General features: G+C 37.8%; 1 protein-coding gene and 1 pseudogene across 6 annotated transcripts in view; both read left to right on the forward strand.

Moving 5' to 3' along the window:
• The window catches only part of GRIA4 (glutamate ionotropic receptor AMPA type subunit 4), a 384842-nt gene that overhangs the window by 214483 nt on the left and 142466 nt on the right, over positions 1 to 27893 (forward strand). The window lies entirely within an intron of this gene.
• On the forward strand, positions 13802 to 13993 carry LOC117081931 (annotated as a pseudogene).

Genomic DNA, 27893 nt, shown 5'->3' on the forward strand with positions numbered 1-27893 from the left:
TATTTTTTATAGTAAGCATTTCTGAAGCTGTCTAGCATATATGCAATCCTGATTGTAGTGCTACAATTTTTAGCAAATTTATATGCAAGATGAGTGGAGGGAGAGGGTTGAATTATTTGGGAGCGATGAGTTGCATTCTTATCAGAGCACAATTCCCCTTCCCTCAATTATAAAATTAACCATGCAGTCATTCTTTATGTAGTAAGATGAGAAAGAAAGCCAAGGATCAGCTGTCAAGAGGGCTGCGGGGAACACAGCAGCACAACTGAGAATCGAGGGTAAGGAAAATGTATTACAAACACATTGTGACTTTCAGATTTCCTTCACCAGTCTTAGACGATAGAAGAGATACAAATGAAAATTCTTATTGCAACTTATCTGGCAGGCAGAGGCAGATAGAGAGACCTCTTATCCATCTCTTTAGTTCCTTTTTCTCTCACCCCATCTCACACATGCTTTTGGCCTGCCAAGTCCCAAATGTCACATCCCCAGAGGCAGCCTCTGGTGGTAGCAGCTTCGAAGCCCTATCCTGTTAGTGAACAAAGGGGTGACTGGAATTGCTCAGTCTGAGGAGGATTTTCTTAATGCCCACCCATGAAGAAGAGAGTGGCATTGTCCATATGTTTTATTGTTTGGAAAAAAATGAGACTGGGCTTGGGCTGCCTGACAAAATACAAGACACCCAGTTAAATTTAAATTTCAGATAAAAAATGCAGCTTTTTTTTTTTTGGAAAAGTGTGTTACAAATGTTACATGGGACATATTAAAAAATATGTGATGTGTATCTAAAATTCAAATACATATGAGCATCCTGCATTTTTACCTGCTATACCTGGCAACCTTAAACTGAGACCACATTACAAAACTAGGCCATGACGAAGCAGGTAAATGACATTCAGGGTTTGCACTCACTTTCCCTATTAAGTGCTTTCTCTGGGCTCGAATTCACAGAGACCAGAACCCTTGTGATACCCATTTGTTCTGTTCTTACCCCTGAGCTTCCCCTCCCCCTCTCTCCCACATGCTTTTTAGGAAGGGAATCTGCAGACTGTGATTTTAGAGTAAGATGCTCCATTACTGCACTCAGGGGGAGTGACTAGAAGGCTGGGAGAGTGCAAGCAGGAGAAAAGAAAACAAAGCAAATTTTCAATACCTCGCATCTTGCCAAGGATGAGCTCTGTTTAGTTAGAACATATTCATTTATTTCACAAAGACCTTTGAGTTCCTTCAGGGAGCCAGTATTCCTTTATTTTCTCCACATGATTGCCCACTTGCTGGTGGAATCCCCTCTCAGTTTCTACCTGTGTCTCCCCCCTTCACAGTGTAACATGTAAGGGTTCCTTTGGCTTTATTTGATACGAATTTATGGATAAACCAGATTTGGTGGATTTGTTGCAAATAGTTAGCAATGAAAAATATTGTTCCACTACCTGGGTCCATCTTCTAGTGTGATATCATAGCGGTCCATGTGAGGACTTGGGACTCAGCTACCCTTGATTTGAGTCCCTTCTCTGTTACCTACTACCCTCCTTGTCTTTTTAGGAAATTGATGTAACTTTTATGAACCTAACTTTTTATCTTCGAAATAGTAAGAGTAGTGACTTAATTGGGTCTTGGAGGGCATTAGAAAAGAATATGAATATCAAGTGACTAGCAGGATGAGAACACAATGTCCCTCTTTCCCCTTTACTTCCCACCAGGGAAAGTACAATATTAACTACAAATGGTTAATATTGTAACCCAAATTAGAACTCTGGACGTCTGATTTGTACCCTTCTCGCTAAATCATTCTGCTTATAAACAGATATTTTTATAGAGTTTGGAAGAGAAGATTATGAAAAGGGGCTTTGATTCTTACTTAAAAGAAAGAAATTGGCCGGGCGCGGTGGCTCGCGCCTGTAATCCCAGCACTTTGGGAGGCCGAGGCAGGCGGATCATGAGTTCAGGAGATGAAGACCATCCTGGCTAACACGGTGAAACTCCATCCCAACTAAAAATACAGAAAATTAGCAGGAGCGGTGGCAGACACCTGTAGCCCCAGCTACTCTGGAGGCTGAGGCAGGAGAATGGCGTGAACCTGGGAGGCGGAGCTAGAAGTGAGCCAAGATCGCGCCACTGCACTCCAGCCTGGGCCACAGAGTGAGACTCTGTCTCAAAAAAAGAAGAAGGGAAGGGAAGGGGAAGGGAAGGGGAAGGGGAAGGGGAAGGGGAAGGGGAACGTGAAGGGGAAGGGGAAGGGGAAGGGGAGGGAGGGGAGGGGAGAGGAAGGGAGGGGAGGGGAGGGGGGAGGGGGGAGTGGAGGAGAGGGGATGGGAAGGGAAGGGAAGGGAATTAGGAATGACTACCTTGTCTCCTCATCTAGGCTGGGAAATACATACCACAGTGATCCTGAGGAGTGAGACATGCCATTTTTTATAAGGGTAGAGGGAAACGGGGGAAGGAAGAGGAATCATAAAACTACATCTCATCTATTCCGACAATGGAATAACTGAAGATTATTAATAAGGAAGATTTCATCCATTAATTTGTTTCATATTTAGCAATGCTATGTAGAGTTTGAAATATTTTCAGGAATCAACAGTGGTAATAAAATTTCATGTAAAGAAAATTTCAAGGAGGAGACTGATATAGAGACAACCCTGCTTGTACTTTATAAATGACTCCAAGTGGATAAGCAATCAGTATTTTCCCCTGGAGAAACATGGTGTTGGGACACTACTGCGTTGCTTAGTTCCAGTTCTAACTAGGCTCTAGGAAATCCCCTAACCAACAAGGGTGATAAGTGGATAGGTTCTGGAGTCAAGAAATAAGGCTTTGAATAAGGGCTCTGCCACTTACCAGGTATGCAACATTTGGACATTTTACCAAAACCCATCTAACCCCTCATTTTTTTATTGGTATAAAATAGAATTCCAATAGTGTTCTTCTCTCCCCTGAGAGTGCTGAGTGCCTGATATGTGCTTGGCTTTGTGCTCAAAGTGCTGAAGACACATGAACAAAACAAGATAGGCAGTGACAGATCGTAACAGCATGAAAAAAATAAATAAGAGGACATGAGAGAGACAAACTCTGTGTCATGAGAGAGAGTGGGCGGTTGCTTTAATAGGTGGTCCTGGAAAGCCTGCCTTTCAGGTGATATTTCTGCTGAGATCAGAATATAAGAGCGAATCAGTCCTGCAAAGAACAACAATAGCAACAACACCAACAAAAAGACAAAAACGTTCCAGGGGATGAAACAGCAAGTGCAAATGTGTTAAACCAAAAAAGAACTTGATGTGTTGCAAAATGAGCAAGGAAGGAGGAATGTGAGTTGAGGTCAGTGAGAGAATCAAGGCCTTTAGCACATGGTGAAAAGTTCAGGTTTCATTTTAAGTGCAAAGCAAGTCTTGAAGATTTTTAAAGGGATGGCATGATCTGATTTATACTTTTGAAAATCATTGTGGCTGCTATGGGGGAAAATGGACATTAATATCTGGTATGTAGTATCAAATAAATGCTAGTAATTAATATACTATTATTTATGTAATAGTATCTCTGCTACACATTATTGTTGATATTACTATTGATTCACACTCAAAGTATTAATGACAGTGTCCTGTGTATGATGAGCCTGTGCAGAAATTAAAATGATATGACAACTACTACTAAGTAGGATAAGGTATTCTGCAGCAAATGTTCCTTTGTGTGTAGGCTTGAGCAAGTTAATCCCTATGAATTTCAGTCCTTTGATTTGTAAAATAGTAATAATGGTAAAGCAATTGTAGGATTTAAATGAGAAAATGTATGTAAAATGCATAGTAGAGTGACAGATAGTAGACAAATAACTAATATTACCTATTATTACCATTTTAAGTATATACACAAAGGGAAAAAATAATTGGCTGCATTTTTCAACCTCAGACTCTTAGGAACATGAAATATATACAGAAATAAATGCATAGCAATTAGTATGAGCATCTATTGTCTTACATTCCTGTATAGCCCATTCCCTTATTCCTTTCATTATAGGGAATCTCTCCCAATTAGTTCATGGAGAATCCTCACAAAAAATGGGGTAGATCTCGTTTTCCTGTAACCACAGAGGTGAACATATGGCCCAGAGTTGGACAAACTACAATATCCCCTTCCCAGCCATAGTGATTGGTTCAGAGTTGGGCATGTGACCCAAGCTTGGCCAATCAGGGTCTATCCATGGACTTATCTGCCACAGCCATAAGAAAAGACTGTTGCTTTGCTAGAGTGGAAATGCAGCTAAGTTGAGTCGAGGGCTACTACTAGCCCTTTTTGCTTACTGAGAGATAGAGAGACAGAGTCCTGACAACAGGATTTAAGGCTCTAAACCAAACAATACCTAAAACCAGCCTTTCTACCTGACATCTCCAATTACATGAATCAATACATTCTCTTTTTGCTTAAACCAATATGATGAATCAAAGATTCTTGTCTAATAGACCCATGCAATTGAAGATCAGCTCTGGAAGTACATTCATCCATTTGGAGCACAAATTTGCTGTTCCCCAAAACAAATCCTTTACTTGGTTTAGGAAAAGGGACTGAGAAATAGTGTTAGGTGCAAAAGAAGTGTTGATAGTTAAGACTCTTTTATCTAATGGAAAGGTAGATAGGAATGCTTCCTTTCCCAGAGCCCTGCTATTGTTCCTACTTTTCATCTGTCGTGTCACCTGACACCTGAATGCCCTCATGTGTTGGGTCACCTTCAATTCTGAGAGCTCTCTGAGTCTTTTCTGCTGCCTAGTCCATCTGCTGCTGACGTCGCTCCAGCTGTTACTGCTGAAAGCTGAGTGCAAAACTTTTAAATACACTGCCAAGTATGTTTAAGGGGTTTATATGAATGAAAAACGACAAAAAAAAAAAAAAAAAAGTGGATGAGTCCTAAGAGGATTTCTTCTTTCTCACTTCTAAAGCATTAACAGAGGTTGGAAATAAAGTCTGCTATATTTAAGTTCTCAATAAATATTTTAGGAAATCAAGATAGCTGCAAGAAATGTATAATTTTAAGGTCTTACCATCTTATGAAATCTCACAGACATTTCATATGATTTAGTTCAATAGTATGTCAAGGTATTTATCCATTTATTCACACAATAAGGCTACACATTTCCAGGAATGAATTTAATTAAGCACAACTCTTCCTTACTGCCTGGCACCCCTCCTTTAATGCTTACCATGCTTTTGAGCCCAAACTCACACTCTGCATGCGCGTGAGAGAGCATGATGTAACAAGAGGCAGCACAGTATAATAAGAACATATGGGCTTTGGATTTCCTATTCCCAAGGTCTCTGCCCACACGTCCTAGGTCTGTCAACCTTGAGCTAGGCACTTCACTTGTCTGTGCATTGGCCTTCTCCTCAGGAAAATATTACCTATCCTGTAAAGTTGTTTGTATTTAAAAATAGTATTAATATAGGTGTGTTGTGATAGCATTTGGGTATGCATCCTCACCCAAATCTCATAGTGAAACGTAATCCCCACTGTTGGAGGTAGGGCCTCGTCAGAGATAATTGGATCATGGGGGTAGATTTCTCATGAATGGTTTACCACCATCCCTCTTGGTACTGTTCTCACGATAGTGAGTGAATTCTCATGAGGTCTGTTTGTTTAAAAGTGTGTACCACCTCACCCCTTGGTCTCTTACTCCTGCTTTCACCATGTGATGTGCAAACTCCTGCTTCACCTTCTGCCATGATTGTAACCTTCTAGAGGCCTCCCCAGAAGCAGATGCTTTCTGTACAGCCTGCAGAACCATGAACCAATTAAACCTCTTTTCTTATAAATTACCCAGTCTCAAATATTTCTTTATAGCAATGCAAGAATGGCCTAAAACATGATGTCTCATAGTGTCTTACATATCATAATAGATTATTTCCATCAGTAGCAGAGTATAGTGGTTATAAACTCAGGCTCTGACTTGGTGCAGTGGCTCACACCTATAATCCCTGCACGTTGGGAGGCCGAGGCAGGAGAATCACTTGAGGCCAGGAAATTGAGACCAGGCTGGGCAACTTAGTGAGAACCCATGTCTACAAAAAATAAAAATAAAAAATTAGCCTGGATGGTGGTGCACTCCCATAGTCCTAGACACTCAGAAGGAAGGCTGAGAAGGGAAGAGTGTTTGAGCCCAGGATTTCAAGCCTGCAGTGAGCTATGATTGTGCTACTATACTTCAGCCTGGGTAACAGAGCGAGACCCTGTCTCTTTATAAACAAATTAACTAACTCAGATTCTGAAATCCAACTGCTGGGGTTTGAATCCCAGCCTCTTCACTTTAGGCAAGTTGCTTATCCTCTCAAAGCTGCAATTTCCTCATCTTTAATGGGGAAATATTAATAGTATCTATCTTGTTAGCGTGCCATAGAGATTAAATGAAATGTTGGCAAATCATCATTTTTCTCAAACTTATTCAGTGAAATAGTAGTGAATTATCATAAAAGCAACATTCTAGTTATACAATAACCTGGAAGAGGAATTAAGAATTTCTGAGTATCTAGTATGTATCATAGCTATTCTAGGCACAAGTCATAGAGCAGTGAAAAAACTTATGTTACCATGGTGTTTACACATCTGCATTCATATAGCATTGATACAACATTTGGGTGCTTTATAGTAATAAATCTGAAAACTAGCTCAGTGTTGTGGCCAAAGTAATAGTTTTTAAATGTTTTTTTTCTATCCATTCCTTACAACTAGAGCAAGATGTGTCAGGTGTATCATACATTTCCAACCATTGTCATGTAAAGAGGACACTTTAAATTTTCAGTAAATCTCATAGTGATGGTTATAAATGATAGGATAAATTCCACTTCAAAATAATTACAAATATTTTCCATAAATTCAGTGGATTATTGTAAGATTTCTATTTTGAATACATTACAGAATATCGTAAGTTATATTTATAGAGTATTACTTGCCTACCTGTGCCTTCTAATTAATGTTACATATTAACAGAAGAAAGATATTTCTAGTAGTGAAGGTCAGTGTAAGTGAGGAACCATATTATTACAACAAAGAAATCTGTAAGCACAATGAAAAACAGTCAAAGAACATGCACCAAAAATTAAATCCAGTGGAAAATATGGCAATCATTTTAATTTACTAAAGCAAGCACCTACACAAAGCAAGAACACAGAGCAGAGATACCAATGCTCTAGAATAGAGCTCAGGAAAGTAGTGTAAGAAGAAAAATAAATGGAAATAAATGTGGAATTAGAAAGACAAAGGAGAATCAACATTGCTAAAAATACAGTAAGGGTCATAAAAAGTGACCAAAATAAAATAGCTAAAGATTTTTCAAGGATTAGACAGCAAATTTCAGGTATAGAAGAGAAGACTGGCACAGGAGATCCCCAGAATGCATAAACTGAGTCCCAAGTGTTGGTTAGAAAAAAGTGATGTTTGGTTTGCAGCCTAATGAACTAGAACTTGCCTGTGCCACCCTGATATGCAAAAGTCCCACAGTGTTGGAAGTGCAGGTCTGTTACTCAGGGGAGAGATGAATGCTACTTCACTATTACATTTGTTTTTACATTCAGAGAGTGGCACAGCAAAATAACTTGCATGTCTGGCTGGTGATAATTCCATCCATTATAACCACTAATACTCACAGGTAAAGAATGAATCTTCATCTTGCTTGCTTGCTATGTTATTTTTCTCTAACTATTCAATTAATATTTTATTACATACAATAGTAGTGACAGAGATAATTCAGATGGATAGCATTCGCAGAATGTTCACAAACATCCTCTAAATAAAGCTTTTGTCACCTTAGAGCATAAAATGCCTGCCTAGAGCAATTACATGACAAATACAACTTTCACATACTGACATCTTCCCTTCCTGTGCACTGGAGAGGGCATAATGGGAACCAAACAACCAAAGGCCAAGGAACAGGACAGAAAAGGCAGGCACAGAAGGGCTTGAGCTAATAGCCAGACATAAGTGACCTTTACTCCATGATGCTGACATCCGTTTAATATAGGCCTCTGAAAATTGCTAGCAGTTTGATATGGGATTTTAGAAGTAATATGTTTTAAAACTTAACTAATCCCTTGTTTGTAATTTAATTTTTTATGTGTGTGTAACAAAGTCAAGCTACATTAATTAGGTTAAATTTCATGACCACACATTTTATACAAGGAAATCAGGACAATGGAAAATATTTTTCTCTTTAACTTTCTAAAGTACATGGATTAAGGACCGAAAAAGCAGCCATTTGGGTTTGGACACTGTCAGTTTATTTTAGTATATAATTTGTCCTTTGAGGCATGGTGAAACATTTATGATTTCAAGAACTAGGGCAACTAAGGGTAGAAAAGTGGAAATGGCTCTTTACTTATTTATGTGCATGCTCTGATTGAAAGACATATAGAGCAGAATTTGAGAACCTGTGGTCTAACACCATACTATCTGATTGTGGATCCTGGCTCTAACTCTTACTATTTATATGACCTTGTGTAAGGCAGTTAATATCTCTGTACCTCCATTTCTTCATCTGTCAAATTAAGAATGATCATGAGTCTATTTTGGTGACAATTAATTCTCATAAATCACTCATAACAGTACTCAGCACATAACATGCACTCAATTAACTTTAACTCTCATTGATTGCATCTTTACAAGCCATCAGAAAATTATACTTTCTTACTGAAAAATACAATCTTAGGTATCATTGACAGTGTACCAAAAATTCAGTTGAGGAATAATTACATTTCTTATAGTTCAAATATAACATTTGCGAGAGTTTCTGTACCCTCTGAGGGTACAGGCACATGAAACTCTCCTGGGTAGGGGGTAAGGGTAGATAAAATTGCATGAAAAGTTTTCCTTTATAACATACATATGTTATCATACATTATTATATTTAAATCTCTCAGCAATACAATGAAATAAATAGATATTACTATCTCTGATGTGCATTGAATTGTGTCCCTCTAAAAAATGATATGTTGAAAGTCTCACCCTCATTACCACAGAACATGAACTTATTTGGATGTAGAGTCATTTAAGATGTAATTAGTTAAGATGAAGCCATCCTGGAGCAGGGTGGGCCCCTAACCCAGTGTGACTAGTATCCTTATAAGAAGATGGTTATGTGAAGATGGAGATACACAGGAAGAACACCGTGTCACCACAAAGGCAGAGGTTGAAGTTATGCTGCTCCAAGCAAAAAAATGACTAAGATTGCCAGTAAACCACCAGAAACTAGAAAGAGGCAGGGCAAGATTCCCCTCCAGGCTTTAGAGGGAGCGTGGCCCTCCAGAGGGAGCAGACTTCACAATTCTAGCCACTAGAATTGTGAGACAATAAATTTATGTCGTTTTAAACTACCCAATCTGTGGCACTTTGTTACCACATCCCTAGGAAACAAAAATAATCCTCTTTTCACAGATAAGGAAACTCAGGGCTAGAGAGTAAGATCACACAATCCGTAGGTAAAGGAAACCATTTTTGGATTCAAAGCACAACATTTTCTATTGGGACACGTTGTCTCTTTCCATGTTTCCTTCACACACTGTTCACTCCAGCCATGCTCTTCAAATAACCCTTCCTCAAACATGCCAGGCATGGACCCTCTTTATCTTTGGTCATAGGGAAAAAATATATATTTATTGACTGGCTCCTCCATGCCAGGCATCTCACTAGGCAATTTTCATATGCAATGTTCTCTCAGTCTTGCATATGAAATGAATTTTCTGCCATTTTTCCTGCATGAAAATCCTCATTCTTCAACTGCCAAGTCAAATTCTCCAAATCCATCAAGTTTTCTATCTATGTTGTCAGAATTATTTTTTTGTTTATTTCTGTTGATCTCTAATTATTTATTATTCCATTTATGTCTAATTTTTGTTTGTAGGTGATGCACAGTCTGTAGCAATCTGTCAATTTCACTGAATTTTAAGATCTTTAGAGACAGGGTCAGAAATGTAATAGCCCTTTAAGGAACCACAGACGAAGTCACTAAAATTTTTACTTAGACTACACAATCTGAAATGTAGCTTTTCCTGATTTACATATGCCATATGCAATCTTCGCCCTATTTTCCAAGCCAAAAATTGATCAGCAGGCTGTTAAGAAAAGAAGAAAGAGGGAAAACTTCCCTGATGATATATGAGGCCTGAATGTTTATTAGTTTTTGTTATTGTTTTTGCGTTTAAATTGATTCTCCATTTACTGCACTGTTGACCTCTGTTCCTCAATCTTATACCTTCTGTTCAATATGAAATTTCACTGAATATTTAGACATCCAAAACTGAGAGCTCACTCAGTTTCAACACTCAATAAAATGGTGAGATAAAAGCTTAAACTTTTATGAAATAAAAGTCAAAAGTTGTATTTTAGAACATGGTTTCAGAAAATAATAATAACAATATAGGAAATCAAAGGAAAATCAAAATCTGAATTGATTTAGTAAAAATTGTATTGAAGCAATTTGTTTTTGGCAATATTGTTCCCTCTGAAGAAGTTGTGGGAGGCGGGTATCAGGTCATTCTTGCATTGCTATAAAGAAATAACTGAAACTGGGTGATTTATAAAGAAAAGACATTTAATTGGCTCAAGGTGCTACAGGCTGTACAGGAAGCATAGTCCTGGCACCTGTTTGGCTTCTGATGAGGCTTCAGGAAGCTTATAATCATGGTGCAAGGCAAAGGGAGAGAAGGTGTCTCACATGGCAGAAGCGGAAGCAAGAAAGAGAGGGTGGGGGAGGAGATGTCTCATTTCACTACCACCAGATCATGTGAGAACCCACATGTATTGCAAAGACAGCACCCAGCCAAGAGGGATCTACCCCCATGACTCAAACGCCTCCCACAAAACCCCACCTCCAATAGTAGGGATTATAATTCAACATGAGATTTGGGCAGGGATAAATATCCGAACTATATCAGAGAGTCTTCATAATTTGAATTCTGCAAATTTCATTTCTTGTTCATAATTTTTCCATAAAATTTATGCTAAAAAAAAATTCTTAATACCCACACACACTTAACACATTAGGCCAGTGGCTGGCACAAACCACGACTTATCATATTAAGCCGAGTCAGGCTGATCTCACTGCTGCTTCAAGGTACCCATATAATGCAGCAGAACTACCGTACATTGCAGATGAGCTAGTCTCTGCTGCGCTCACCATGCAGGTTCCCAGAACTGGGAAAATCCTTTTGCTGTAGAACAATTTGCATTACAAAAAGATGCTAATACCTAACGCCTAAATGGAACTGAAATGCTTAGCTTTAAGCCAGGCTATGCCTTTGTAGACATAGGGTTATTTTAACTCCTGTAGCATCTTTCTTCAGAATAATGAGGAACTTGACAAAGAATATAATTTCATGACTGGTATGCAATAATAATCAAGATAAAGTTTAAATGACAGGCAGAAGGTATATAGCTAGGAGTGCTGCCCAATGCCTACCCCAGAGGAAATCAGAGTGGCTCTGTGAGTCAAAGGATGTGAAGTTTCTTTTACCCAAGACCTTTCTGTTTTCTTTCAGTTTGGTTTAACAGAATTATGTGGGGGGGGGGGGGTGGAATATGAGAGGAAGTTAAACACTCACTATAAATGTTTATGCTTATGTAGGTCAGTGTCACCAAGTAGGTTGCAAAGTCTTAGGAGGGAAACTTGTTTTCATTACCTTTATGTGTCTGTAACACTTAGCATAATGTATGAGCAATGGTAGGGTGCTCAGGGAATGCATGGATTTTTCTACCCAAATTTTCCTTTTACCATATTTGTTCATGTGCTTCTTCAACTATATGTTCATGTAATTTTACTTAAATTTTGTTTTGCTTTGGTAATTGAGTAACTAATTAAAACAAAGTATGGTGAATTGGAGTTTAATTATCCTTGTGGTATATTTTAATATCTTCTTAACGTAATAATAGTATAATGACAGTTAAGAAAGTGAAACCATCTGGAAAAAGAAGATGGGGTTAATATGTCACAAAAGTATATAATAAAAATTGATTTTCTTATGGGAGTATGTAATATTTGCAAGGAATTATTTGCAAGGACTGAGTAGAGTGTAAATGTTGAAAAAATGTATTTTTGGTTATTACTCTTTCTGCTGTCTTTAATACAATTGATGCTTCTGAACATTTCTTCTTCTATCATGTTGCAAGTACTGAGTTCTTTTCAGTATATATTTATAGCCTCTTCCAATGTTTTCTGCTATTTTGGAATGATAGTGGTACCAGGCAATATATTAACTCTCTTAGTTCAATCCCATTTCATATTTCCCCATTAATCTTGTTCAGGATTTCTGTCAGGATCTTCTCAAATGCATTGTGATAAAGCAGGATTCATATTACTGCTTACAAAACTTCATTTGGAATTACAGTTATTTGTTGGCAGATTCATGTATGTCTCCCAGCGGATTTAACCAGAGCTAGTTTTGACTTATGGAACACAGCTTGAATTACAGAAGCCACTATTTACAGACCGAAGAGGTGGATTTCTTTTTTTTTTTTCTTCTCTTGTCATAAACATCCAATTTCTTCTACAAGAACGGGCAAGAATTCTGTGGTTAGGTTCTTGTGAAAAAAAAAATAAGGTAATAAGTCAAAAAGAGAAGAAAAAATACAGAAAATGGGGGAAAAAACCTGGATAAGAGGCTTGAAGAACTGCTGATGGGAACTCAAGAAAGCAGGTGGTGGAAAGGACATTTTGCAGAATCGAGTGGATACAACTGGTGAAAAGAGTGGTATAGCACTCTCCCAAGATATTGTGGTTACTGCTATCTTATTTGAAACATAATAAATAAATCTAAAATTAAATGTTTCTAAGTCTTGGCATAATGAACAAAGTATAATAAGATCTGTGATATTGCAATGGGGACTGACAGTGGAGTTTGATGCCCCAGATAATTATTGACTTCTACATGGTTTAAATCTAAAGGACATTTTTGAGACAGGATTTTTTATTATTTTAATTAATGCATGTTTCATGGACTGAACTGTATCCCCCTCCAAATTCATATATTGTAACCCTAACCCCCCTATACATCAGAATATAACTGTATTTGGAGATGATCCTTTCAAGATAAGATTAAGGTAAATTAAGCCATTAGTGTGGGCCCTAATCCAATTTGACCGATGTCCTTATACAAAGGGAATTTGGACATACAGAGACACCAGTGGTGTGTGCACGAAGAAGAGACCATGTGAGGATTCAGAGAGAAGGTGGCCATCTGCTAGCCAAGGAGAGAGGCCCCAGAAGAAACCAAACCTGCTGACAGCCTGATATTGGACTTCTAATCTCCAGAACTGTGAAAAAGAAATCTCTGCTGTTTAAGTCATCCAGGCTATGGTGTTTTGTTATGGCAGCCTTAGCAGACCAATATAGTAGGCATATAGTTTTAAAAGTCAAACAGTTCAGCTAGGCTTAAGAACATCCCACAGCCTTTGGTTCCACCCCCTGTTCATCCCAGTTCTCACCCTCAATCACCTTCAGCTGTTTTAGTTGTTTCTTATGGTGTATACTTCCTTATTCTCAAATAGCATTTTATACTATTTCTTAATTTTTTATTAAACAATATCTGACTTCCTACTATGGAAGATGAAGATGTAGCTCCCCAACAGCTTATTCCACTATTACAAAACACACCCACCTATGCGTGTTGCTTCCCCAATATTCACAATAGAGTTGCATCACAATATTTGGTGTTCTCATTTCTATGCCTCTTTAAATATTATTTATAGTTGAGCCATGTAGAACAATGTGATTATATTTGTACCATATATTGTTCTCCCTGGAGTTAATAATTGCCTCACAGAATGTGCATAAATAGCTTGGTGCAGTGGCAGTATCATAGCCAGTGAGGTTTATCTGAAGCACGATTATTACTAATTGAAAACAGAATGTGTATAAATAACAAGTCAGTTATTCCTCCAGGAAGATCTCCCAAGAAATCAAGGGTAGCCTTATCTTTGAAATATCTCCACAATCATCTGTGGGGTACATAATCTACAGCTGGAGATACTTGAGGCTTTTCATTTTGTGACCAGTATAAGATGGCAGATGTGTTGCCATGGCCAGTATAATGATGCCTCCGGGGAGCAATGGTAGCCATCCAGGAGATACAGGCTTGATCAGACTTTGATTCCAGTCAGTCTCATCAAAGAATGATCTTCTCTCCATTGTTAGTCACTAAGGCCAGTGAGCAACTCAGAAACTTCAATCAACAGCCACAATTTGTTTACCCTATTTATGGTCTCAAAGATGGATAACATTACTCTTCCAGTCTGTAGTTTTCCAAGTGTCAAACCAAAAAGCCAGGCCAATGGAAATCACCCAAGAATCAGTAGAACTGTAACAAGATGTATCAAGGGGAATATTGGCCAAGACTATGAGAACAGCCTTGAGTTGTGCCCACTGAGCCAAGTGGCCACATTCAGTTTTGATGTTGCATGACTGGCACTTCACATGTACAGCTGCAGCAGTCCAGGGGACATCATTGGATTTCTGCCGAGCTGAAATATTATTGAGTCAGGCCTAGGCATTTATGAGAACTGCTGTGAACTGGGCATCCTGCTGAGCCAGCGATGTGGTTCAGGCAACGGAGTGCCTCCTTTTTACGTAAAGCTGAGATGCTGCTGGGTTCAGGCCAGCTACCTTCTTGAATAAACATTTCTATCTAACAATTGAGGCTTGCTGGACTTTTCCACCTTTTAACACAATTGAGTCCAAGTTGACTTACCCCAAAATGGAGACGTTAGGCCAGCCACAAGGCTTCTATGCCTCAGACATTCAGTTTCAACAAGAATACAGTAATTTACAAAAGCATGTACCTGGTATCTGCATCTAAGAGACAAAGAATTCCATACCCCTTAGGGGTGCCTCTCGGTGAAGGCTGTCTCCCTTTGCCAGAGGATCCAACTGGCAAAATCATCAGTCGCAGTCATTTAGCTCAAGGGGTCGTTAGGTTTGGGAGACACATTAAAGGTACTAACACCTCTCTATTTGTGGCTCTTCTGAATTGGGAGATCCCTTATGGTATTTAAGAACATTCCTAGTACAGGCATACAATACCAATTATATATTCTGCGTGGAAGCCGCAAAAATAGTACATTAAATTCTCCCAAAGAAACTGACTCACAGCACCCCTTTAGCTTCCCTTTCCATGGTGAATTCCATCCAAACCCCATAGTTGAATTTGGATGTCCCCTCTCCTAAGCAGGACCAGATGGGCTGGTGGGCCCCATATCCAACAAAGCCTTAAACATTTGATTCTCTTGCCTCCCTAGCAAACTCAGACGTGTGTGTATAACCTTCAGTTCCCCTTGAGGACAAGCTGGCTTCAGCCCTGCCCCTAAACATCTTTCTCCTTAAAGCAGCTGAAATTGGGGTAGCATGGGATAGAGGGGATATGGAGTAGGGAGAGAGGGGTTGCAGGGAGAAAGGGGTTCTATGCCATGAAAACAAGGCATTGCTTCACTTTTCATTTCAATCTATGCAGCCAGTAGACTTATAGACTTCTTTGGGTCAGTTTCTCATTCGCCATGGGACACCTGCATCTGCATTACAAGCCAAATCCAGGGCAGTAAGAGCCTAACAGCTAGTCAATGCCTCATCTATGGTTTCCAATTGGAGCTTGTCTGTCTTAGGGACAACTATCCAAGAGGGCCAAAGCTTCCATATAGCAGCCAATATTCACTGCAAAAATATTCTTAGATGTTTTATTGTCTTCTCTGAATGGATCCAGGTTTGTCATGATAGATTGCAGGAGAAGCTGCGCCTTTAGATGGCGTTGCTGTTGACATTCATCTTTCACAAGAATTTCATGCTTCTCTTATTTTCCAAGCAAATCAGACTAAATTCTTACAGTTCATTTGGTTTTGGAAGTAACATATTTCTCTCTCACTCAGTGAGGGTATGCGATTCTGCAACTGTTTTCTGATAGGGAAAAAATCTCTGCCTACCCAGAATTCATCTTCATAATACTTTTTACAGTTGGGCAGACCTGAGATTGAACACCAAATTATCAAGGAAGTCTCCTGTGTGAAACAGAGTTAACAACTAAGGCACTATATTGGCAGCTGTTTTTGATCCTATTTCCTATTCTTTGGTCAGCAACCACCACCCCAATTCCTTCTCATTAATAGGCAATAAAGTGGAGAACCTTGTATAGCCTGGTTGACATATAGTTTAGTCAACATCTTTGTTATTGATACCTATGGATGTTTTCTCCAAATTCTATTAATCAACTTGTGAGACCTTCATCCTTCCTCATCCAGAAAGTCCTACCTCTCACCATTCCAGCAGCATTGCCAAATTATCAAGAACTTTTATGGATATAAGACTTTACACTACTGACAAGCTAACAAGTTATCCTGGCTCCTGCTCTAAATCATAAAGTGAAAATGGTTTCCAGGCTTGGAGAATTCCATAGTTTCTACTTGAAACCTGAGCAGTTTCCAAAAGTATTTATTCAGACTAAGAATGAAGAAAATATTGTCAACGTAAAATAGTATTTGTTATATATGATACAATATCAATATCAGTGACATTACTTTAGTGGAGATTTGTAAATTATGTTGCTGATTCATTACTATTAAGTGGAATAGAAAATATTTAGAAGGAAAAAACAGTAAATTGGAGGAATAACCTGAAGTTGAATTTCTATTTCAAAAAATTTTCTCATGTTAAATAAACTTATCTTAAAATAAATCTTCATTTTGGAGTTTTACTAAAATGTTCTATAATTTTATTTTACAGTCAGAGGATGATAGAAAAGAGAATGGTGTGGATATTCTGGTACCACCATCGTTCATAAAAGGAAAAGATAATGAGATCTAAAAAAAACTGTCAAAATTTTCTTCCATTCATCAGTGCTGCAGAGCTAGAGAAGAAATAGAGCTACGCAGTATAACTGCTGATTATTTTATGATTTCATCACCAAAAGAACAGAAGAGAAATTAATGGGGATACCAAATAGGGAAAATATGCATTTATTACATCTCCTTACATTTTATTATACTGTATAAATATTTTTAAATCAACAACTTCTGGTTAAGTCAATAGACTATGAACTAAATTTGCTTTTTTATGTATGCCAGGATAAAATAATTAACCAGATTCTGCCAAAAACTTGACATGTTTCTGGTATAAAGTAGGGTTTTAGTGCACAATATTTAAAAACCACGTGGCAAGCACTTTTTATATGTAATGCTTTGTTAAGATACTATCAGTGGGAACGGGGCAGCTTTTTCAGTAGAACTTTTATTGCCATACTATTTTTAGTCATTAAAGATAGGTCCACAAGATCTTATTCCAATCTGACAACTGACATCACAAATGTGAATTAAATCAGTTTAGTCGTTTTTAAATGCAGCTGAAGAGGAACAGTTCTGGATATTTCAAACATATTACTGTTTCTCTTTCACAAAATTTAATTTGTTTCTTAACTGAACTAGTGCCTCTGGGCGTTTGTAGAGGGAAAATAAAACCTCCAAGACTGTTTTGTTCTGTATAAAAGCCACTGCGCTCAGAATGAACCCAGAAAGACATTTAAAGGTGAACAAATGACATACAAGCATACATTTCTTATGATGCAGTAGAAACTGTAGTTGGCACATTAACCATCACTACCCCTGTATGTGGTATGTACCCAGATAACTGCATATGTTGGAAATGCTACTGAGGCAGCATTGGCAGTTCCTACCTGAGACAGCTAATACAGGGTATTATCTGAGACTGCCAACATGGATGAAAATTATACTTTGGAAAGTTTGCACTTAGTCACAATGCAAAATGAGGACAGATTTAAACATGACATTTTGCCAGTCAGGAGACTTTCTAGAAGATGAAAGACTGGTGAAATAAATCCCAGTGTTTTCATAAAAAGAAATAAAATAAAAGAGTATGAAACTTTCAGAATTTCACTCTTTGTGAGGTCTGGGATCTGATTTTCCATACATGGTGTAACAAATTTTCAGGAGGCAGTAATACAATTACTGGGAAATGGGTTATCTGAAATCCTCATAGCCTTATATCTTTGAGGACTAATTCTTGTTCCAGGGGTGTCCCAAGATACAATTTTTGACATGAGTTTCCTATGTTCAGCTACTTAAAGCACTCCAAATGTTCAATTTTTAGCCTTACCAGAAAGAATGGCTTGCTGATATTAAAAATTAAAAACTTGAAAATGGAGAGGAGAGATAGAGTTCCCAGTATTCCCAGACAGACTTGCAACAGGCAAAGGGGCTGGTTATAGAATCATCTAACAATAACAGCTGCTATTTATTGTATGCTATATCCAGTGATGTACACACAAACATACACACACACATAGACTGATAATCTCTAATTCTCAGCAGATCCTATTATAACCCTTTTACAGATGAGAATAATGAGGCTCACTAAGACTTAGTAATTTGCAGAAGACCATCTAATCCGTAAGGCAGAGAGCCTTGAACTGAGGGTATGTCTAAAATGAGGAAATGAAACATCAAGTCCCTTCTGAGTTGACACCCCAACTTCCTGGCAATGCAAGAGCAATGACTAGCTCTTTAGCAGGAGTTACATGGAGTCAAGAAAAGAAGTGCCTCCTAATGCTTCATCTTCTTACTCAGCCAGTCTGCCACCAATTGAGGAGACTTCAGCGGATGGCTGTGGAATGATTTTAATTACCACCCTATCTGCCACTGACAAAAGCGACAAGGACTGCTAGCTTCCAGGAACAGCCATTGCAATTGTGTTTGTGGAAAGTGAAGTGACTTTGCCAGGAAGTTTAAATTTAAACATGATCAGCTACTCACAGAGAGTTAGTCCTAGTGCCAGAGGGACCACTTAAAGTGGCCCAGCTATAAGAAGACATATTCCCCCACACTGTGTCGACATATACTCACAGAGGTGCTGATACCTGTTTGGGGAGAGGTTTTCAGAAAGGGAGAAATGCATGTGATCCACTGGGACTGGTTTCACTTTCTGTAGATGACAGAAGTTGAAGAGAGAGAAGCAGAAAGCTATTTTATCCATATATAAGTTTAAAATTATAGACTCAAGGAAAGACAGACATAGGGAGTGCTGAGTTGGGGAGGCATGTGAATGAACGTGAATTGGAGAATGAGAAAATGTGCAGAAGAGAGGTGGAAAAGTAAAAAAATAGAAGCCTGCAGAAAATTATTTTGATGACTATAAAACGAAACTAACAGACTGATAGACCTGGCTAAAACCAAAAGCAGTTCATAAATCTGATATTTAAAGGATTGAAAGGACATTTTCAAAATACTGCTTTGATTCTCTATTACCTGCTGCTTGAAACTCAAACTCCTTAGCTTAACATCGAAGATCTTCCAGTGCTCTTGACAATTCACCATTCTGTATGCTGATAATTTCACTAGTAAGTTTTCTAAATGGGCAGTGAGGTGACAGACTTGTGTTTTAGAAATATCACTGACAGCATTATGGATTATTGATGGAATAAAATAGGAACCATAGACAGGGTGACTATTTGGGAAACTAGTGCAGTGGCTTAGTCTCAAAGATGATGAGGATATGAACTAAAATAGTGAAAGTGGACGTGGGAATTGTGCTGGACTTGGATTTCAAAATACCAACTAAAATTTATTCAAGTTTATTCAAATACAGAATATTTTGTCTCAAGGCTATTTATGTAGAACCTGGAGGCTCCACTTAAGATGAAGACTTGGGAGGAGAAAGACAGACTTTTCTCTGCTGGCTGGCTCATAGCCCCATAGAGTTGATGGTGGCACCAGCCATGTAGATGATAAGCTAGATCTCTGCAGATTTTCTGGTCTTATACACAGGTGAGCAGATAGTAGGTGGTCTATTTATGAAACTTCAAAGTGGAAGAAATGTTTGAAGCTTCTCAGTCATGGATTCTATTCCTTGCTTGAAGTTTTATCTACTCAATTGCACACAGTCATAACACATAAAAGGATAGGCAGAGGCATGGCTTAAGAGACTTATTCTCCACCCAGGCAAAGAGCCTGTTTGACTTATCTCTGGGGCCTTCCTTTCCACTTTTCTATTGTTTCTCCCACTGCCTTAACAGATAGTTTTGCTGAATATTGCAGAGAATTATTTTGAAAACCATTTCAACCAAAAGTGTACATGTCACTTTTAGCTAGTGATCTTATCTGTCTTTATCTTAGACTCCTAAGAGAGGTGAATACACACACCAATGTAAATACACACACACACACACACACACACACTTTTTTATTTATCTATCAACCATGCCAAATGTGGTAACTTTAAAAAGCATTTATTATTTCTAATGACTTTTTGTGATGACTTGACTCAGCTGAGCAGTTCTGTTCCTGTAATGATGGCTGGGTTTATAGTCATTTGGGTACTTGACTGGGATAGAATGTCCAAGATGGTTCATTCATATGACTGGCAAGTTGGTGTCAGCTCTCAGTTGGTATCTCCACTGGGTCTATTAACCAATATTCCTTTTTTCTCCTCCTTGTGGCTTTCTTAAACCATGACATCTAGGTTCCAAGAAGGAATGTTTCAAAGGATAAGTTCCAGTATGCAAGCACTTAGCAAATTTTCAATTGCATCTCTCTTAGCTCCACCTCATTGGTCAAGACTAGCCACAAGGCCAGTGCAGATTAAGGGAAAAGGGAATAAGCTCCACCTCATGACATCAGGATTAGCATGAGCATATGGGAAAAGGACACTGTTGGGGGCTATCTTTGGAGATGCCTTACTAAATACACACACAACACTCATTTGTATGCAGTGTTAAAATGTGCATTTAAAATGAATACAAAAATCCTTCCTGTGTTACAACATTCATACATAACAATCCATGCTCAGAATATTGTCCCCGTACTCATCAAGTAAAGGGAGAAACATTATAGTGTCATGGGTATTAAAGTGAGTGCCTCTGATAAATTGTGAATTGTCCACAGACTCTTCTGTATTGTAGGGAATCAAGGAATGAGCAACCATTGAGATAGGGGAGCAAGTGGTGGAGCTTCTGGGAGGGTTGCAATGATTGGCTCTGCAGGTTATGCTCTGCATAGCATTGGCTTCTTTCTGAGATACCATTGTATGAATGACACCCTTCAGAGTTGTGCAGTGCAAAAACATCCACCATATCCCTGGCTCTGTACTTTCTAAATTGAGACACTGAGTAAATAGCAATGTAAAACTCAGGAGAAGTAAGCATAGCAGGGAAGACAGTGAATTCCACTTTGGATATGCCGGATTGGAGGGGCGTGTGCAACTTCCAGACTTAGGTATGTGATGGATAGTAGGATAGGAAATGTTGATTTGGAGCCCAGTAAGGCCGGGGAATCAATGAGATCATCAAAGCAAAACAGACTTGGGAAGAAGAAGAGCCTGAAACAATAACCCTGCAATGTATGCAGCAGAAAAGTGGGATCTAGTAGAGCATTCTGAGAAAGAGCAGTCAGAAAGCCACAGTAACTTGACATATATCTGCTGGAAAGAGACAGAGCAGTAAAAGCTATTTCCTTAAAATGAATGCAAAGATGTCTGCTTAACACAGGGGTGATTAACTTTCTATTACTGTCTTTACACAAGCTCTCTGAGGGTCTCCCAGAGAGAAGGTGTTAATGGATGGAAAAGCTGCTTTTTCCTTCTCACTTTCCCCCTGCTATGGAGCATCTACGATAACCTTAAATAATGATTAAGTTTGCCTTGTGTAGTGCTTTACAGTTTACAGAGCATGTTCACTTACTTTATCTAATTTGTTCTCTACTGCAACCCTCTGAAGTACGCAGGGCTGGTATTAGTATCTTCATTTTACAGATGAGCACACTGAAGCCGAGAGAAGTGATTATTCCAGAGTGGAACTGTCCTCTGACTCCCAATTCAGTTCTGTGTCCACTGAGCCGCTCAATTATATTAAAGATCAAGTCCTTGCTTTTCATTTGTCCATGGAGATACCTAGGTTATCTAAATTTTAAGGAGTTTTCTGTCTTAAAGTTTCTTCTCAGCCTTAGCAGAGAAGATGTGGCAGAAGCTGGGACTCAAGGGTGGCTGGCATTGCCGTTCGTCATGTTCTGTGACTGTGTTCCAACCCTCCTCATTCTGGGGTACGGCTTTCAGAATACATGTTATTTTTTTCTCAAACAATGAAGAAAGGTAATTGGTGATCTCTGCCTTGAGTAATGCTATTGAACAAATCTTACAAGTATGAAATTGAACATGCTTTTTTATTGATAGACACATCTCTCGTTATCTTTTAAATCCCAAATTTATGTCATTGTAAATCATATTTTTTTAAAATTTATCATTACTGTTTCCTTCAAATTCCCACATCTTTTGGCAACCCCCTCTTTCAGCACTCCCATATCAGAATTTTATTCTGAGAGCTACCACTTCTTCATGCTGTATTTCTATTCAGTTTTCCTTTCTTGTCAAGCATACAACAGATCTTTACTGGATGCTTACCAGGTGTGAGAAACCATATAAGTTCTTGGGTTATGATAGGGTTATTATCCAAAAATAACCAGTGCTAATATTTGATGAACATTATTTCACCTATCTCCCTCCCTCTCTGTCTCATATGTACACATGTAGATATAAGCACATTCTTTTTTTTTTTTTTTTTTTTTTGAGACAGAGTCTCGCTCTGTCGCCAAGGCTGGAGTGCAGTGGCCGGATCTCAGCTCACTGCAAGCTCCGCCTCCCGGGTTTACGCCATTCTCCTGCCTCAGCCTCCCGAGTACCTGGGACTACAGGTGCCCGCCACCTCGCCCGGCTAGTTTTTTGTATTTTTTAGTAGAGACGGGGTTTCACCATGTTAGCCAGGATGGTCTCGATCTCCTGACCTCGTGATCCGCCCGTCTCGGCCTCCCAAAGTGCTGGGATTAAGCACATTCTTATTCTATATCTCAGTCCTTCCATCTCTTTGTAACATCTAAATTATTCAACATAATTATTAACCTAATAAATCAATCTGTACAAATAAAATGGAAGATTTATAGATGATATAGATACAGACAGATATAGGATGGAAATAATTCTGCAAAAGTGAGTTCAAAAAATAATGCTATTTTTATACATAAAATAAATAATTATTCTACCTGAATTTATTAGAAGAAAAGGAAACTGGAACAAAAAGTTAAGCAACTGATGCACTTCAAATAAATTCCAACAAAATATATTTCCCACAAGAATCCTTTACTATGAAGGAAAGAAAACTATAAATAACACTAAGAGGCCAGAGTCATTATAGTTGCTTTTGTTTTAGTCTCAACTACATGTTTCTATTTTTTAAAGTGCAGATTGGCTATGTGCTGTCAAAAGTGTGAATAGAGAGCCCTTACATTTTCTCCTACCTATCCACAACCATATTCCAGGCCTGTTACCTTATTATTTCTACATGTTCAATATATGTTATACTCATATTGTTTTTCTCTACTCATAGTTTCTGGCTGAGTCTTAACTGTTTATTTTAATGAAATCAGTGTTCACCAACAATCATTTTACTATGCCTTTCCAGAATACTTTATTTTAATTCATTTGCTTATTATTTGGATTATGTCAAGACAGTCAATGTAAAAGATGGTTGTTATAAAATGTGTTAATTGCCGTGACTTTAGAAACACACAAAATTATGTGCTGCCAGGGACATCTAAGAATAAGTTGTAATTAGATAAAACAAGAGAATGGGCAAAGGAGCTGACACAGTTCCAGAAGTTGTTCTCTTTATGTCTCCACACTAAAGTACATAGAGATACATAAAGAAAGATATCCCTACTCCATATCTCAATCCTTTCATCTCTTTTTAATGTCAAAATTATTGAAGATAATAAGTACTAATATGGTAAGTTAACCCTTGCAAGTATAATAGAAGCTCAATGAAAAGTATTTAAGGTCTTATAGGACTTGGATCCCAAATTATTGCATGCCATTCATACATCTGTCCCCATGCATTACAAAGCCAAATTCCATGCTAAAATCAGCCCAGACATTACATGAGTACAGTCTCACTAAACAGAGTGTCACTTGGCAGCATGCTGCTACGTTTTGACTCCACTAATTAAGTGTGTTTTTGGAGAACCATGCTAGCATTCTCTGTGGGAAGCATACTGGCATTTTAAGGATAAGAGGACAGAAAAGGTCTTAAGTGAATCAAAGAAGTTATGGAAAATGTGGCTTTCACCAGAAATATGCAATAAAACATAGAGTTATTTAAAGAAGCTTTCAGACGTAAGTATTACTGTCCTGCTACAAAAAGACTTTTTTTTTTTTTTTTTGCCATCATGCTGTGTGGCATGAGCCGATAAGTTCAGTTCCCTGTGGGTTCAAGCAGACATCTAGGCCTAGAGCATGCCTGCAGCAAGTTGATGTACTAACAAAGAGAAAACCTATTTAGGCTGACTGTTTAAATGTCAGCCTGCTGCAAATAGTCTTCAATAAATTTTAACATCACCCTAGTAAATATAGTTCATTAGTATAGTGTATCTGATTCAAGAGTTTCAATCAATATATGTACAAGATCAGAGAATAAGTAAGACTTCTGATTCTTTATATTTTGTTATAAATACAAAGTAAGCCCTACTTTTGAGAAATGTGAATATTAAGTTGAAATTCTGAAAGAGCTGAAATATGTTATTCTTTATTCATGTTTCTTGATACTTATTCAATAATTTATTTTAATATTTTATTTAATGTTACTATTAAATTTTATAGTTAATTATTTAAAAATTGGAACTGTACAAAGAAAAAATGTATTACATTGCCAACTTGTAAGTAGATAATTTTCTTCATCAGTTAAAATATTCTATGACCAGATGCACAAAATGTGACTTATACATGAGTGGTACAACCATCGAATGGCATAGTCTTTACTAATACATTTATACAATATTATAAATTTTACAAAGGTCCAAATCTGTGAAAAGACAGCTAGATGTGATATGATTTATATTTAAACTATACCATACCATGGTTTGCTGTCTTATCCTGTATTATAATAAATAACAAATTAAGCTGTGAATGCAACGGTAGGCATAATCAAATGATGTTGAAATAACAGCCATGTACACCTAAGATGTGCAAAGCCATGGACTGTGTGTGTGTGTGTGTGTGTGTGTGTGTGTGTTTCTTTTTTTTTCTTTTTATCATTTAAAGTCATGGATTCGTATTAAATTATTATCTCACTAAAATTTGTGATTCATTAGCAATTTGGCTAGGAGGATTAGCAGGTAATACATATTAAACTACATTATTCTTTCAGGGCTTCTAATCAACATGAAAAAGAGTGAAGGTCTTTTGAAAAAGCAGAGACTTCTGGTGTTAGTTAAGAGAGTGGTGTCATTAAAATGGAGAGCTAGAAATAAAGTGGGTCACAAGAAAATGAATCTAGCAGATATACACTAGTCATCTGAGAAATCTGGTTTTAAAAAGGAGAAAATAAGACAATAATTAATAGGATAAGAAAAAGAAAAAAGTTTATCATGATGAAGGGTCTTACAATGTTTGAGGATAAAAGCTAAAAGCTAATAAAGGAAGATTTGGAACATCATGGAGAAGGAGGAGATAAAAGTAATAACAAAAATGTATTGTGAATTAATAAAATTTCAGTTCACTAACTGCTTCCTTAGCTTTTCTCCAGTAAAGAGAGGCCCCTAAGCTGGTAGAAATAGGCTCTTAGAAAAAGGAAAGAAAATAATCATAGAAGCATGGGAATCTTAAAATATCAATTATCTTGTATTCCTTTCTCCCTTCTCCCATCAGACCCAAATCATAGAACAAGAGGAGAAGGAACAGGAAAGTACTGGGTGCTGACTTGCTCTACTTGACTCACTTATCTTGCTTGGGAGGCAAAAGGAAGGAAATAATATTGGCACCACCTTATTTAATTTCAATGTGAAGGCTATGTGTAGAGATGCTTTCATTTTGGGGTGGCTTACTTGAATTTTTTAGCCATTCCACTGGGTGATACAGTAATATGAGGAGCATAGCCTAGCTGATAGGTGAGCTCTAATCCTTACCATCATGCCATCTGCCCTCTGTATATTCTTTTTGTCCCTGCCTAGACAGGGTTTCTTCCTTCTCTTATGGACACTTTCCTCCCCTTAGGCTTCAACCTCAGCACACTTGTAGATAATACTATCTGTACCATCATATTAAGTAAATTCTCAAACTTTATTTTCCACAATAATCACATGGAGAGCTTGTAAGCTCCACATCCAAAGATTCTGATTCAATAAATCTGGTACAGAGCCCAGAGATGTTCTTTTTAACAAGCACACTAGGTGATTCTGATGTAGATGATTTAAAAACCACACTTTGAGAAATAGTCTTAAATGATATTGTGCAGGGATGAATTTACTATAGGTGTATATTTCTTCTAATATTGATAGCTTTGATTATATATTTAATGTGTATGCTAACCCAAACAACATTTTTATAGTAGTCTTGACCTAGCAGCAGGTATTAGTCCATTCTCACACTGCTATAAAGAAATACCCAAGACTGAGTAATTTACAAAGGAAGAGTTTTGATTGACTCACAGTTCTGCATGGCTGGGAAACTTACAATCATGGCAGAAGGGGAAGCAGGCACATCTTACATGATGACAGGCAAGAGAGAGGAGCATTCGTGAAGGAGAAACTGTCAAACACGTATAAAACTATCAGATCACATTAGAACTCACTCACTATGAGAAGAATAGCATGAGGGAAAGAAGCACCCTCATGATCCAATCACTTCCCACCCGATCCCTCCTTCGACACGTGGAGATAATGGGGATTACAATTTGAGATGAGATTTGGGTAGAGACACAGCCAAACCCTATCACAGTAGGATGATCCAAGAGTTAAAATTAGTGCTTCCTCATTAGTGAGAATGTACCCACTACATCTTAGAACCACACAGAGTCTTTATGTGCTGGATCCAAGACCACAGCTGGAGTCAATGACACTGGAAAAAAAGGAAGCATATCTGGTCCCTTCATTACTGAAGAAAGAATAAGGAGCACAGTGTGGATTCAAGTGTTCTGTGGTGCTGCAGATAAAGGAGGTAGATCTTTCCAGATGTTCTTCATTTTCTCAGTGAAGTGGAACAATGAAGCCAACTACTGAAGGTGAGATTAGTACAGGAAGGGGGAGAGTAGATTTGGAAATCAGAAGGCAAAGGAGAAACACTGTGTGGAACTCAATGAGGATTTAATGAGGTTATTTCATACTACTATAAAGTAAGTTCTCTCAGTGTGAAGAATTTTTTTAAAACAAGAATTCCTGAATTTTGCATGATTTTTAAAAATTCTATTATTATATTTATTGTTTTTATCAATTAAGACAAAAATATTGAAAATATGAGTATTGGCATATTACAGTTACCAAATAAGAGCTATTATTGTGTCCTGTAGTGCTAGGAGAGAAAACATGACAGAATGAGGAATTCTATTTCTATTACACTTATCTTTCCAATACACTCCTAATGGAACTAAAGAGATAACACCCACTCTGCTACTCTTATTTGAACACACTTTATTTAGATAGGTTTCACAATTATTGACCTATTTTTGACTATTTTCAGATTTATACTAAGGTTTTGATCATTAAAATAAACTCTGATAAAAAGCCGATTACAATGCTCAATAAAAGAAGATAAAGGTAAAAAAGAATTATTTAAGACTAGCATTATTTTCTAATAAAGATAAAGTCACCTAATCAAATAATTATGGTTCTCTTTCTGTAAGTTAAAATGTTTTGTTTTAAATTAAAACATGGAAATTCCATTTCTGCAAATTAAACAGTAACATCAGCCTTTTTCTACATGATGATGTAGCATGTGTTTTATTTCATTCTGTATAGAGTAATGGAGTTTCTTCTGCGGTGGGGCTTGCAGACCCAGCCCACTACTTTATAGTTAAACACATTATACTGTCATGGCTCCCAGGTAAATGCCTTACTGCAGAGT

This window comes from Trachypithecus francoisi, unplaced genomic scaffold (assembly GCF_009764315.1).
Source record: "Trachypithecus francoisi isolate TF-2019V2 unplaced genomic scaffold, Tfra_2.0 Lachesis_group8, whole genome shotgun sequence".
Classification (NCBI taxonomy): Eukaryota; Metazoa; Chordata; class Mammalia; order Primates; family Cercopithecidae; genus Trachypithecus; species Trachypithecus francoisi.